The sequence below is a fragment of the Gossypium arboreum genome, chromosome 13 (genome assembly GCF_025698485.1).
Source record: "Gossypium arboreum isolate Shixiya-1 chromosome 13, ASM2569848v2, whole genome shotgun sequence".
Taxonomy (NCBI): Eukaryota; Viridiplantae; Streptophyta; class Magnoliopsida; order Malvales; family Malvaceae; genus Gossypium; species Gossypium arboreum.
In genome coordinates, this window is record NC_069082.1 from 109,101,480 (window position 1) to 109,107,611 (window position 6,132).

General features: G+C 38.2%; 1 non-coding gene across 1 annotated transcript; it reads right to left on the reverse strand.

Moving 5' to 3' along the window:
- Window positions 1-2,481: 2,481 nt before the first annotated feature.
- On the reverse strand, window positions 2,482-2,589 carry LOC128287123 (small nucleolar RNA R71). Its single transcript, XR_008277820.1, has one exon. It is a non-coding gene; the product is annotated as a small nucleolar RNA R71 (small nucleolar RNA).
- Window positions 2,590-6,132: the final 3,543 nt, after the last annotated feature.

Below are 6,132 nucleotides of genomic sequence, written 5' to 3' on the forward strand. Positions count from 1 at the left end.
TTAACTTACCTGATGTATTACCAATCATGCATAACAAACAAAGCTAACTATATCATCACATCAAAACATAGGACATGGCATGATTAATTAAACTTACAAACCATAATGGATAAGGACCACATCTCATGATCATATACGATAACTCAATGCAGACCGATACTTATGGTCAAAGTCATAATAATAATACATATCACAAACCAACTTCCTATACCTGCCACTCGCTTGATATTTCTAATATTTGAATTAATTCTCCCAAAAATGATAGCTTAATAGTGTGATTTTGCCTCCGACGATCTCCAACGCCGATCCGACCTACCAAAACTGAAGAAGTAGAGAAAAAAGGTAAGCTTTATGCTTAGTAAGTCCATATGAAGTTAATAAGCAAATACCCATATTTTTTTTAAAGTAAAACATCATAGTCATACAATTTACTCTTGTTCAGTGATAAACCGTAATTTATACATATTTTTACCCCATGTTTAACGTATTTTATGGATGATTTCCTATTAGAATTGGTGAATCTAATGCTCCTAATGCTTTAATTTCATGTTTTATACTTAGGAGAGCATAGGAGATCGAAAGGAATTAAAAACGGGCCAAAAACAGAGAAAATGGGCCAAAGTACGAAATCAACATGGCCTGGACTTCCTCACACGAGCATAACACACGCCCGTGCGATTCTAACAGGCTCGAACACAACCTGAAATAATCGCACAAGGCGTGTCACACGGGCGTGTCCCTGCCGAACCCAATTTAAGTCCAATTCAGAAAAGGCCACTTTTGAGGGCTCATAGGCATTCCAATGCCTATAAATACACCCTAGAAGAGGAGAAAACGGGACATAGGAGGAGGGTAAGGAATTACTCCAAGGAAGCCGATTGAACCATCTCAGAAGCTGGATTCATCATCAAGACTGAAGATCTCTCCTCAATTCCCCTTCAGGAGTTTTGGGTTTTCTTTATGTTTGTATTCTTTATCATTCTGAGATATTTTCTTGTTTAGTTATGAACTAAAACCCCTAAATACCTAAGGGGAACGAAACCTAAGACGAATCTTGTTATTATTTTCTAAATCGTATGATAAATATTTAACTTGTTCTTAATTATGTGTTCTTAATTCTTGTTTTGATATCCCAGGATATTGATTCATGATAAGCTCTTATTCAGAGGAGGAATAGACCCTGTCTAAGAGTACATTTGTCATAATTAAGCGGAGTTGATTGCGCGCCTAGACATAGGGTGACAAGATTTTGTCGGATTAGAGTGAAACCTAATAAGGGGATCCATAGATCGAGTTAATACAACCCTAGGGTGTTAATTAGAGAAAAGTCTCAGTTATTCAATCTAGGGATTAGACGTTATTAGTCTTGAATAAGGATAATAACATAACTTAGGGATCTCTACGGAACAAGTTGAATGAATAAATTGTCCGATTCGGAGCCAGAATAACAAGTAAAGCCTAGGTGGATTTTTCCTTAGGTATTGCCTTAAGTCAATCGATTTTCCCCAAAAGCAATTCCCCAATTCTTTCCTTTGTGAGTTCTTACTTTAGATAATTAGTTAGTTAAAACAAAAACCTCTCTATTCTTAGGCTAGATAATAAAAAGACAGTCATTACTAGTACTTTTAGTTCTTTTGGGTTCGACAATCCGGTCTTGCTAAAACTATACTACTGTTCAATAGGTACACTTGCCTACATCACGATAATAGTTAGTTTCAAGAACGAGTAATTATAAATATTTAAAACCTATCACGAAATCACGCGATCAAGTTTTTAGAGCCGTTTCCGGGGAACTGAAATATTAGGATCGCTCAATTTTATTACTTCAGCCATTTATTTTTCTTGCACTTTAATTTATTATTATTTATTAATTTATTTTTTACCTTCTCTTGGCAGGTTTTTATAGTTTATGACTAGAAGAAATCCGTTAGGACCATTACTTTTTGACGAAGAAATTGATCATACAGTTCGCAGAAATCAAAGAGGAATAAGGCGAAGCTTATGATACACAGAGAACGAGCAAAAAGACGATACTCAACCCCCAACCGAAGAGATGGCTGAAAACCATGACAATTAGCTACCTCCTGCAATTGTGGCTAATCAAAATCCTACTCCACGCACTATGTATGATTATGCTAAACCTTCTTTAATAGGAACTGAATCAAGTATAATCATACCTGCTGTAGTGGCAAATACTTTTAAATTAAAACCTAACACTATTCAAATGATATAGCAATTTGTTCAGTTTGATGGCTTGCAGGATGACGATCGTAGCGCTCATTTAGCCAACTTCTTGGAACTATGCTATACATTTAAAATAAATGGTGTTTCTGATGATGCCATTCTTCTTCGGCTATTCCCTTTTTTATTGAGAAATAAAGCTAAACAGTGGTTGAACTCATTACCACGAGGGTCAATTAGTACTTGGGAACAAATGACTGAAAATTTTTTACTAAAATATTTTTCGCTGACTAAAACAGTAAAATTACGTAATGATATCTCTTCTTTTGTGCAGATAGATTTAGAAACACTCTACGATGCATGGGAGAGATACAAGGATCTTTTGAGAAGGTTCTCTCACTATGGGTTTCCGCTTTGGCTCCAAGTTCAAAAATTCCACAATGGTTTGAATCCTTCGACTCGTCAAATGGTTGACGCAACTGCTGGAGGAACCATCAACAATAAAACACTTAAAGATGCTTATGAGTTCATAGAAGAGATGTCATTGAATAACTATCAGTGGCAAGTAATGAGGAAAAAGCCAACAAAAACAGTCGACGTTTATAACGTCGATTCGGTCACCATACTCTCTAATCAGGTAGAACTCTTAAATAAAAAGATTGATGGTTTTCTTAGTTCTTCACAGGTTCAGTCAGTGATGCAGTACGAAGAAAGTAGAGGTGGAACAAGCCATTCAGAATACCAACCTTATGGCCACAACATAAATAAAGAGCAATTAAATTACATAGGTAATAATCCTCGACTTCAAAACAATCTATATAGTAACACGTACAATGCAGGTTGGAGGAACCATCCCAATTTATCGTGGAGAGGCCAAGGAAATCAGAGACCACCTCTAGGCTACCAGAAACCACCTTACTAACAGGAAAAGAAGCCGAACCTTAAAGAGAAGCTCTCAAAGTTTATATCGGTGTTAGAAACTCGTTTTTAGAACACCAAAAAAGCACTTAAAAATAACAAGCGTTGATGCAAGGGCTCGAAACTCAGATAGGCCAGCTTTCCAAACTAATTTCCGAACGACCATAAGGTAGTTTGCCAAGTAATACTGAACCTAACCTAAGGGAATAGCTCAACGCGATTAATGTTCAAGATGAAGAAGGATTTCTAGAGCCTGAACCAAAACCGAGGCAAGAAACTGTGGTAAGTAAAGGTCAAGGTGAGGTAGATCAAAATACAAACAAATCGGTGAATGTCGAATATAAACCTCGTGTGCCATACCCCAACATGACAAGGAAAAATCTCTCAGATGAACAATTTGGTAAATTCCTTAAACTCTTAAAAAAACTACATATTAATTTACCGTTTATTAAAGCCCTATCGCAGATGCCAAACGTAATGAAATTTTTAAAAGAGCTTTTAGCAAATAAGCGAAAGTTGGACGAGGCGTCGCATGTAGAGCTAAATGCAGTGTGCTCAGCTATTCTGAAAAATAAGCTACCGAACAAACTAAAAGATCCAAGGAGTTTTACGATTCCTTGCTTAATTGGAAGTTTAGATGTTAATAATGCATTAGCTGATTTAGGAGCTAGTATCAACGTCATGCCTTATAAAATGTTTAAGCAACTAGGTCTCGGGAAACCAAATAGACTAGGATGAGCATTCAATTAGCAGATAAAACTATTGGATTTCCTAGGGGTATTATTGAAGATGTGCTAGTAAAAATCGATAAATTTATATTTTCCATTGACTTCATTATTTTAGACATAGAGGAGGATAGCAACACTCCTTTAATTCTAGGAAGGCCCTTTTTAGCAACTGCTAAAATAATTATTGATGTTGGCACAGGTGAGCTCATGCTTCGCGTAGGAGACGAAACAATCACCCTTCAAGCTCGTAATTCTGACAACACATCAGAAATTGAAGGTGATCATCTAGACCATTCTATTAAAACTGACCACATGATACAACCCACTTTGCAGGAGATATGTCTGAAGGAAGTACATGAGCCACTCTCAAACAATAGTAGAGGATCAATTCATGAGGAACGAAGGCTGCAAATAGAGGAGCTAGATGAATGGTGAATACATAAACTGAAAACACACGATAAACCGAAACTATGCCAGAACGAGCTCGATACCTCTCCAAATCGACTTAAGGTTAGAGATAAAGTATTATTAGATGCCGCAAATCCCCACATCGTCACTATCACACCGAATGAGGAAATCCCTCCTGTGGTACTCAGCATTTTTCCATTCAGTACGGTACAGGTAAGTCATCCCAAGTTCGGCACTTTTAAGGTAATCAACACCCGTTTAAAACCTTATTTTAAGATTGATAGCAGGAATGAGGAGTATAAACTCCTTGAACCACCATGATCATTCAACAGAGAGGTAACTCGAGCTTAGACTATAAATAAGCGCTTCTCGGGAGGCAACCCGAGCACAAACTGTATTAATTTCTTTAAAACTTTGTCTTTAACATCTAACTTAATAACAGAGCTCTTGAATACAGGCTTTCTACAAGAGACACGGCCAAGCACACGGGCGTGCTTATGGCCGTGAGAAAATAGGGTAAGGATTTCCCCAAATACGGGCTACGATAAAATGCCACGACCGTGCAACATGGCCGTGGTCGAGCCTGCCAAAACAACACGGGCGTGCGACACGCCCGTGTGGAAGACCCATGGTTGAAACTGAGAAACTAGCACCGGCATGCGACACGCCCATGTCTAACACTCGTGGTCGAACCTTTCAAATTAACACGGACGTGGGGCTTGCACACAGGGCGTGAGAGAAGTGAACAAAGCTAGACACTATCGTCCGACACGACCGTGTGAACCCACACACCCGAGGTACACGGGCGTGGGATGAATTTCAGACGCATCCAAATAGGAAAAAAGTGAAACACACGGGAATAAATTGGGGAACACGGGCTTGTGACATGACCGTGTGGCCCAAAATCTATAAATACCCTACACTATTCACTTTCTTCCCCATTCAAAAACCCTAACCCTAGCCACTACAAGTTCACACGGCCTCCTTGCCACGCCCGTACGCCGCCTCTAACTTAATTTTTGACGTTCATTCTCCCTTTTCTAGCATTTGTTTACTCTTCCCCCTTTAAGTGCACTCATTTACAATGCTATTTATCTTAGGAATCTATAGTTTTCATGTTATTTTCATCTTTCTATCACACAAATTTCAATTATGGTTATCATCTTTTTCATGTTTAAACTCTCACTCATTTTATGATTTCTCTACTTTAGTTGATTAGTTAGAAGTAAATATTCATACTTAGAACAATATATATATATATATACTCATGCATTTAGCGTTAACATTTTTTTTCATCCGTCACACATGTTGCATTCCATGAAATTCATTACCATTTTTATGCCATATAATTGACTACTTCGATTAACTTTTTAGTTTTAGTAGTTGCTAAAATTATGATTGCTAGTTATAAATTATCTTCACTCTACTTTGATCATCCCTCAAAATGAACTAATTTTTGTTACAGACTTTTAAATGTCGACTTCACGAGGACAGAAGACCGCTATCCCTGCTTCGAAGAAGAGGAAGGAAGCGTCATCTTCTGTAGGTCCAACCACGGAAATTTGTCACCTTTTCTAAATACTTCGGGCCCGACCTGTAATTGCGAGCCATTGTATCGACTGGGCTATCGTAGAACAAGTTCAGTTGGTTGATGCGATTTGGGCTCTCCTAACCACTGACCCTTGGGAACTGTTCTTTAGGATCATTGAGCCGACGTATCTCGAGCTCAAGATGGAATTATGCTCCACATTTCATCTTCAGACCGTGATGGTGAACTACAATGATCCCGGCACGGTGCAATTTCGCCTAGGCGGATTATTCTGCCAACTCAGCATCCCAGAATTCGGTACAGCACTGGGTTTATATACGGAGGAGTTCAAGGATGAGAATGACTTAG